We start from the raw sequence: 10,265 nt of genomic DNA, 5'->3' as shown, positions 1-10,265 counted from the left end.
CTTTTCCCATACCATACATTCCCTCCCCACTTCCATCATTTCTCCCCCCTCAAAGTTGTCTTGTACATCTCATTGCTACAATGGGTCAAACTGTATCATCATCCTTCCACTCCCCACATTAGAAAAATGTATATACAAGATCCAGGTGTAGTTTATTTTATGAGTATGTGGTGACAGGCACCAGATGCTCATTACTCTAGTCCTACCTACTCAGGGTGCTGAGATCTGAGGCTATTGGTTTGAAGCCATTCTGGACAAGTCAGTCTATGAGACGCTTATCTCCATTGAACCACCAAACAGCCAGAAGTAGAGTTGGAATTCAAGTGATAGAACGCAGCCGTGAGCACAAAGTTCACAGTGGCAGAACCCAGGCCCTGAGTTCAAGCTGCAGGATCACAACACACACACACACACACACACACACACACACACACACACACACACACACACACACACACACACACACACACACACACATCACTGCATTCCAGCAGTGTGCATAAAATGAAACCCATGCATCGCCCCATGGTTTCATTGGGGTATTGCCTCACATTTGGAGGGATTTTGCTTTTACTTGATATTCTTCTTTCTAATCTGATCCCTCTTTCCTCAAATTCACTCACATTTTGTCTTCCTACTTCCAAGACACTACCATCCTCCAAGGGCTGCAGTAATTTTTGCACTGCCAAAGTCACTAAAGACACTTCTGTTCTTCAATATGCTTGATGGCTCAGTAGCAGAGCCACAAAGAACTGTAGTTGCTTTTTTTGATATGGTGATGGATTATTTCTCATGCATTTCATTTTTGGTTACAAATGGGATCCTGAAAGTCAAAGCTGTTGGGAGTCCTGTGGCATTAAAATATGTCATGCAGGTCAAAGCATCTACTTTGAAATTGAATTTTAGTTGTGCCAGTCCTGAGGCTTAAACTCAGGGATTAGGCACTGTCCCTGAGCTTTTCTGCTCAAGGCTACTGCTCTCCCACTTGAGTCACAGCTTCATTTCCAACTTTTTAAATTTCTGGTGGCTAATTGGCGATAAGAGACTCATGGATTTTACTACGAGGGCTAGCTTTGAGCTGTGATCCTCAGATCTCAGTCTCCTGAGTAGCTAGAATTACAAGTGTGTGCCACTGGCATCCAGCCTGAAATTAAAGTCCTTTAATGGGAGACTGTACTGTTTGATAAGCAGACATAGGAAAGCATTTTTAGAATGAGAAATGAACTAAAAAATCTCCATGCCACTGATCATCTTAGCTAACATTGGTCAAATATAGCAGGTAAAGAAAAATAATTATAGAAAACAAATGTATGTCTTTAGAGAGAGGTAGCTGACAAGACATTTTTCTGTCTCCTCTATACTTCAAGAAAAGAGTAACTAATTGAATGAAGACCTCTGAAGATTAATTTCTCAATGTCTTGTAAAGTTGAAATAAGTTCCCATTATCCCAGAGGAAAAACATTGGACCTCTTAGAGGTTAGGGATTTCCTATGTGCATTATTTCTCTGAATTTTTTTTCTCTTTTGGGAAAAGTCACTCAGGGAGAACGAGATATATCAGACAGGGTTCAATGATGCACTCTGAGAATGATGTCTTATAACTGCAATAATTTATTTAGAACTAAATAAAAATTAATTTGAAGCAGTAAGGACCCATTCATGACCCAGCTTCCCTAAGTATTTTATCCAGATCAGCAGGACCAGCCTTATCTGGCAGCTTATTATTAAACAGGAGAGTCCTTGGCTCTGTTCCCAGATCTATTGAGTCTGAAACTCCTGGGGTCACATTCAGACTTTTATGATTAATGAGCTCTTCAGGAAAGTCATTTCTACATGGATGAAGTTTGGAAACATCTGACACTAAGGGGTTTGTTATAATGAGTGATGAGGGACCCACAGAGGGCTGCCTCTTTCAGGTTTCAGGGCTCTCTGCCTCCCTCCAAATGCTCATGGGTCCATCTAAAGAAATAATGATGTGTTCATTTTGGAATTCATTAAAGAAAACAGTCTGAATTTATCTAAATGGCTTTTGGGAACAATGCTTTACATGTTTATCAGGTGCCATTTCTTAATGCTTCTATGTCCAATGCTTCTATCCTCCATATAAGAATCCAATTATTCATCATTTTTAAAAAGCATCTTGATGTTTCTCATTTGAGAGTGTGCATTCATCTTCCATCTCTGCATTCAGTTTGGCAATTGCAGGTGCCATACACATAGTAGACATATATTTTGATTTCTATTTGACTGATGTAGATATATTTACATGAGAAATGAATATATGTTTATGTCCTAAAGTGATACACATTTAAATTCCTGGGGGAAATATTATTGATTTTTGTTGGTGGTGGTCATGGGGCTTGTACTCAGGGCTTGGATGCTATCCCTGAGTTTTTTTGCTCAAGGATATCACTCTACCACTTTCAAATACAGTGCCACTCATAGTTTTCCGGTGGTTAGTTGGAGATAAGAGTCTCATGGACCTTCCTGCCTGTGCTGGTGATTTTTTTCTCATATTGTTCTTTAAAAATATAAGACAGCCTTACCATTCTGCTCAGCTTGACATTTATTCATTTTTATATTTATTTTAATATTTTGAAAAACTATATTGTATGTAATGTAGCTTTCTGTATAATATATAGAGCATATAATATATAATAATTATATCATATAATTTATTAATGTTTATATTATGAGATATATAAATTGTATGATAAATTATAAATATAACAGTCATTTTATATGATAAGAGTAATTTCTATTACTTGTTTTGCCTATTATAAAAATAATTATATTAATTTCTAATTCAAAAAATATTATATAGAACATTGTATATCATATTCTATAGATACACTTTGCTATATAATAATTGTTCTATAACATACATTAAATATTACAAACTACATATTATATTTCATATATTATATATGATATTTTACATTATTTTCTTTAAATCACATACTATGTATTATATATTATAGATGTGAATACATGTGTGAGCCATTGGTGATCAGCATATTGTCTTTTAAAGAAGGAGTCAGGAGAGGATGGCAGATTAGAAGCACCAACACTTTTGTCCCCATGAATGTGCAGAATCAATATACACAGGAAAGAAAGTAGAGCTATGGCTCAAGTGTTAGGATGCTACCCTTGAGCAGAAAAGCTCGGGACAGAGCCCAAGTCCCTAGTTCAAGCCCCAGGGTAAGCTCAAAAAAAAATAAAAAAGAAAGAAAAACCGTGAAGATTATATTGTAGGGAAAGAAAGAGAGGAAGAGCATTGGGAATCACAAAGGTGGTAGACAGACAGCAGAAAAGCATAGAGAAATAAGGACAGTTTCTTTCAGTGTACAGATACTCTCCATTCATTAAAATAAATACAATCAAGCATGTTGTATATGTTAATAAAAAAACATGTACAATCATCTGTTAATATGTAGTGTTTCATATCATGTATTGTATATGTATTATCTTTAAGTAGCTGTACAAGGGACTTCAATTCAAGAAGTCAGTGTATTCAGGAGCCCGTGGCTCACACCTGTAATCCTAGCTACTCGGGAGGCTGAGATCTGAGGATGTCAGTTCAAAGACAGCCCGGGCAAGAAGTCTGTGATACACTTATCTCCAATGAACCTCGAGATAACCAAAAGTGGCACTGTGGCTCACATAGTAGAGTGTTCGCCTTGAGCTGAATAGTTGAGGGACAGTGCCCAGGCCCAGAGTTCATGACCCACGTCCTACAAAAAAATTCAGGCTGTGTATGAGTACAAAGCGTCGCCATCCTTGTCACTCCTTCCATTTTACTCCTCCATCTATCCCAACCTTACCCCTCCCCTCAAGTTATCTGGTTCCTGGGCTGAGAAGGTGGCTCAGTGGTAGAGCGCTTGCCTTGCATGCATGAAGCCCTGGCTTCGATTCCTCAGGACCACATAAGTGAAAAGAAAAAAAGCCAGAAGTGGCGCTGTGGCTCAAGTGGTAGAGCACTAGCCTTGAGCTGAAGAGCTGAGGGACAGTGCCCAGGCCTAGAGTTCTGGCCAGACGACCAGATCCCCCCCAAAAGTTATCTGGTTCCATTTTCACACATGTACCTTGAATATTATGCTTGTGTACTCCCACCCTTTCTTTCTCTATTCATCTGCCTTGCCTCACCTTTACCTCTGTCACCCTGACAAAACATGTTTCAGCTTCCTGCTATTCCTTTTGTTAAACTCTTTGATCTTGTGTATTGCTAATGAAAATTACTTATTAATGAATATGAAATGCCTCCTTACCCCTGACCCCAGTTTTATTGCAAAGGGTCATGCAGATTTCATCATAAGGCTAAAGCTGGAGTTAAAGGGTAAATGTACCTCCTGAGCAAATTGTTAAAACTAGAACTCCTGTTTTACAATCTACCTAGGTCATGAACCCCTTAACTGTCTTTTTATTTAAATTAAGAGATATACACTGACATCTCCTTGCAGTCTTGTAGTTGTCATCTCCTTATCTGGTCAGTACTAACTCAACCTGTGCAAAATTTGCCATTTCTACCTTTAAAAACAATATGGCAGGAGCTCAGATTCCCTATAATAGGAGTAGATAAAAAAAGAATGTGGTATGTATACCCAATGGAATTTACACAGCCTTTAGAAAGAATAAAATAATGTCATTTGCAGGGAAATGAATGAAGTAGAACAGATCATGTTAAGTGAGATAATCCAAACTCAGAGAGACAAGTGGTGCATGTTCTCTCTGCTATGTGGAAATTAGATCTAAAATGCACAGGGATATGATAAATTATACAGGATTCTTCAGTGACACCAAAAGAGGAAACATAGGAGAGAAACACAAAGCCACAAGCCTATGTGCCTCTTCATGTTTACATGAAATTACCTATATATCTGTATCTATCTATTTACTTGTATATTTCTACATAAATAGACTCCAAGATATGGAAACAAGATACCTCTCTTCTTTTCTGAAATTTTTTAACATTTCTTTTTTTGAGGATTCTTTTTTCGTATGTATGGTATATCCAAATATATATCTTTAGGATAGTGGGGGAGTACAAAACTCAGGAAAAAAGGGTGAACAAGTGCAGCAGCAGAGCTCACTAGCCACTGATGACAGTGAACTATATAACTTGTGGTAGAGACAGGAGGGAGGGACTGGGAGAGTGTGAGGGAATTCAAACAACATACAGGGTAGTGGGCAGTTAGTTGTGTCTTATTTTTTCTCCAATGAATATTCTTTTTTTTATAAAAAGGTGTTCAAGTAACATAGAAGCACAAAACCTAAAGTGTGTCACAGAATTTCTTTTCCTAATCTCTCAGAGGATCCCAAATTTCAATCTATCCTCTCTGGGATGTTCCTGTCCATATACCTGATCACCGTGCTCAGAAATCTGCTCATTAATCTGGTCATCAGTTCTGAACACCAATTCCACACCCCCTTGTACTTTTTTCTCTCCATCCTGTCCATCAGTGGCATTGGTCTCATCAACACCATTGTCTCTAAGATGCTAGGGGACATACAGAGTCACAGCAGAGCCATCTCCTATGTGGGCTGCCTCACACAGGTGTCTTTTGCTATCATTTTTGGAAATGTGAATGGCATGCTTCTAACGGTGATGGCATGTGACAAGTTTGTGTCCATTTGTCACCCTTTAAAATACACAGGCATCATGAACCCTCATGTCCATGCACTCTTGAATCTGCTGTCTTTCCTCATTAGCATTTTGGAGTCGCAGGTGCACACTCTGATTGTCTCACAGTTTAGCAACTTCAAGGATGTGGACATTGATAATTTTTACTGTGACCCTTCTCAAGTGTTTTGCCTTGACTGCTGTGAAATGCTGCTTAAATAGGGATAGAGGTGGACCCATTGCAACAATGAGTTGTACAAATCATTATGTTGAAAAATGAACTTTACAACTTTGGCATGGGGAGTAGGGGGGCAGGGGTAGGAGGGAGATTGGAAGGGATGGAATGGGGAAACAAAGGAGAAGGCAACAATGCTTGATAAGAAATGTACTCATTATCTTGCCCATGTAATTGTAAGCACCCTATATGGTATTTTCACAATAAAAAAAAGAAAACAAGAAACAAAGAAAAGAACCTAGCCCTATATTTTGCTGGTTCCCTATTCATTTTATTTCTTATCTCTGAGATCATTTTTTCTTACTATAAAATCATTTCTTCTATTCTGAGAATCATATCAGCAGGTGGGAAGCATAAAGCCTTCTCCACCCATCGCTCTCAACTCTGAGTAGTATGTTTATATTATGGAACCGCCATTGGGGTGTACCTTGGGTCAACAGTGTCCTATTCTCCAAGGCAACAAACAGTGGCCTCATTGATGTACTCTGGGGTCACCCCATGCTGAACCCCTTTCTACAGCCTGGGGAACACAGAGATTCAACGCGCCCTGTGGAAATTGCAGAGCAGAACTATCTAAGCCATCTGTGGTGGTCAGAAGTTCCCTTCAGCTAATATGTTTATGGCTGCATTGTCCTCATCTTGCCTTTGCTCGCATGTCACCATCCATCCAACCAATTGTCTGTGTTCCACTATCTCTATTAAAGTTAATAGTTGGGTTTCTATTTCTTGACAGAATCCTGAGTGATAAATCACACCATGTGAAAAATACTCACCTTATGACCTGTCTGCAATTTAAAATGTCTCAAAACACACCCAAGGAGGCAGTGCTGTTGGCTCATACCTGTAATACTACCTACTCAGGAGGGTGAGATCTAAGCATCTCAGCTTAAAGCCTGCCTGAGCAGAAAAATCCATAAGACTTTTATCTCTAATTAACTAGCAAAAAGCCAGAAGTGAAGCTATGATTCAAGTTGTAGAGTCTTCAACTTAATTAAGAATGTCAAGGGAGAGGACAAAGCCCTAAGTTCAAGCTGCAGTACAGTCACACAAAAAATGTGTTCCTAGAATTCAAAATTAATCTGATATTAAAGAACCTGTGGTCTTCATTATGCTACTGTTATACTTAGCTTGCTTCTCAGAAGTGTTGTGGTGTTCAGAGAATTTAAGTGAAATCCTGTACTACAACATGGAGTCAAATGTCCCAAATCAGAATTTAGTCCATAGTAATATAGTAGGGAAGCTGTCATTATCAAAAAAATTATCACTGTGAGCCTGTGGCTCATGTCTGTAACTCTAGCTACTCAGGAGTGTGAGATCAGAGGATCTAGGTTCGAAGCCAATCCAAGCAAGAAAGTCCATGAGACTCTTATCTCCAATGTATTACAAAAGTAGCTGGAAGTGGAGTTCTGGATCAGGTGGTAACTTCCTAGCATTGAATAAAAGAAGCTCAGTGACAATGCTTATGCCCTGAATCTAGCCCCTGGACAGGTAAAATAACACTAATTATATTTATACATATATAGTTCATGGATAACCCAACATATAGGCTTGTAGTTCAAAGCTGTTTTTCAACATTAGCTGAAAATTATAAACTGAGCAGACTGGGATATGTTTTTGAGTTCTTAGGCCCCAAATCCCTCATTTTTAATGGTGCTTAGCTGGGGAGACAAACAACTGAATAGAAAATATCCACATTGTATAGGAATTTAGTTATTTATTATTAATTTCTTTTTTTATTGTGAAAATAATTTACAGAGGGGTTACAATTACATGGGCAAGATAATGGGCACATTTCTTATCAAGCATTGTAGCCTCCTCCTTTGTTTCCCCTTCCCATCCCTTCCCATCCTCCCCCTGCCCCTCCACCCAATCACCCCTGCCCCCCCTCCACGTATAGGAATTTAGTAACTACAAGTATGGTCCTCCTCCTCCTCCTCAATATCATGATCTTGATTGTCATCATCATCATCATCATCATCATCATCATCATCATCAACATCAATAGGATTATTGAGGCATTTCAGTTAGCTACTTGAACCCCAGTAGTGCTTCATCCTCCTGAGAAATCATCACGGTTTTATCTTTACTTATTTTTTAAAATTATATTTGTTTTGTGCCAGTCCTGAGATTTGAACTCAGGGCCTTGGGAGCCCAGAGGTTTATAAGTATAAGCCACAGTGCCTACCTATATTGACTTTCTTCTGGACACTGGGGCATTGATGTCCCTTCTATCCTCCTGGAGAGGTTCTTCCACCCTCTCCAATTTAACAATTACGGGGGGGGGGGAGTTGTTACAGGGACTCTTTTTAAGGCCCTCCACACTCCTGCTGTACCTTGCCAGTTTGGAAACATAGCTGTCAGCAATTACTTTTCATTATGCCCCAGGGTGCTCTGCTGTTGTTAGGAAGGGACCTGCTTTCTAAATTAAGTGTTTCCTTATATATCCCACCTTTAAAATCCACCTCTATTTTTCTCCTCCAGAGCAAACCAGACTCAAACAAGCCCTCACCCCAAACCCAGTCCTCTGCTCCCCCAACTCCCTTTCTTGAAGTTCCCTTAGCTTGGGACAGTTCAGGACACCCATGCCCAATGCCTCCCATTGTGACTCAGTTCTTTTTTCCCTTAAACCTCTCACATTCTTTCTTTAAACCCAAATGAATATCCCCTGTTTCCTGCTACTCACTGAGGTCCAGAGCCTATTATCCTTCACCTACTTTCTGCCTCTCTCCTGATTCCCATTCACTCTCCCCACTAGCCCCCATTTTAAGAATTAAAAAAAAAACTAATGGTCCCTACTGCTTGCTTTAAGACCTCTGAAAAATTAATCAGAGAGTCATCTCATCTGTTCTCATTGTATCCAACCCTCCTCTCCCACATCTCCTCTAACTCCCCAGTCTTTTCTGTTTTTGATTTAAAGGACACCTTCTTTATTATCCCCTTACACCTCACCTTAAGAACCCTCTTTGCCTTCATCTAGGAAAGACCCAGATATTCTCCAAGCTCAACAATTAAACCAGGACATTATCGCCTAAAGGTTTTAGAAAGAGCCTCCCTTACTTTGGCCAAACCCTACAAAATGTTTTGACTAATTTCAACCTATCCCATAGTTTGCTTCTCCAATATGACCTCCTTCTCTTCAGGCTTTCAGCTGAGCTAACTAACAAGCATCCTGCTCATTAGTTGTTCAAAGGATCTATTCTCTTGGAATCCTCCCTTAAGTGTAACATTTTTTAGTCAGTTTTTTTCATGTTTATAGTTTAGAATTAATTTCCATATCTGGCAAAATCTGCCATACTGTTACATATATAACTCATATACTTTGCAATCCATATGTAAAGATACACAATCTCTACTTCAATTTGATTATTCTTCAATTTCTTCTCATTTCATTCTCCCCCCACCATTATAGTGTTAAATCAGTCTTTCTAAAGCATTGCTTTGATTTTTCTTATCACCTGATTTTAAAAAGGCATTGATTTTCTACCAGCTGAACTTTTCACTCTTCAGGTCCACAGCTCTTCCTTCAGCTTGATTCTTATTATGGTTTGAATGTATCTTCTCTGATATGACAGTATTAAGAGGTGAGGCCTTTACAATTTCATTAGGGAAATGGAGGGACAAATAGTGAACCAATGCATGAGTTACACTCACTAGACACTATGTGGTAAATGAACCATACACTTGTGCTTGGAAATGGAGGGAAAAACTGGGAAAGAGCAAGGAAAGAGGTGACATTGTCCAAAAAGAAATGTACTCTTTACCTGACTTGGGTAAGTGTAATCCCCCTGTATATCCCCTTTATAGTAACAATGAAAATTTTAAATTTAAAACTAGTAATAAATATCTTTTAGGAATTAGTAAAAAGTAAATATCAAGCATTCCACTCTCCTTCTTAACTCTCTTGCTTATTGAGGCTACAGAGACTTGAAAGACAAGGCCCGGTTATGCCAAATGTTAGTCACACTTGGGGTCATTATTTCATATCAGTGACAAGCTATACCTCTCTGCAGAATTCAGAAACTCCTCCATTACTGCTGCATCTGTCCAACTAAGGCCATCTGGCCTTTCTTGGCCTCATTAACTTCTTTCACATCTGGATTTCCAATTGTTTTCTTATAGCCTTTCCCTTGAACTCTGCCACTAAAAGGGCCCATGCTTAACAGTAGTGTTTCTAGAGCATTTTAAGAACTGTCCTCTAGGTTTTTCATTGACTGCTCTGTTGCCATTTCCAAGTGGGCAGAACAAGCCATCGAAACACAAGAAAAATGGCACGTCAAGGAGCCTCAACTTCCATTCCAAATAAACAGGCAACAGATTTTGTTTTCCTCAGGGAGCCTTCTGAATGGTTGAATTGTTCCTTCTCTCATAGTATTTAAAGAACATTGACAGATATTGAGTCTGAGCATGATCT

This window comes from Dipodomys merriami, unplaced genomic scaffold (assembly GCF_024711535.1).
Source record: "Dipodomys merriami isolate MVZ:Mamm:240054 unplaced genomic scaffold, mDipMer1.0.p SCAF_6, whole genome shotgun sequence".
Lineage (NCBI taxonomy): Eukaryota > Metazoa > Chordata > Mammalia > Rodentia > Heteromyidae > Dipodomys > Dipodomys merriami.
This window is presented reverse-complemented; position numbering follows the sequence as displayed.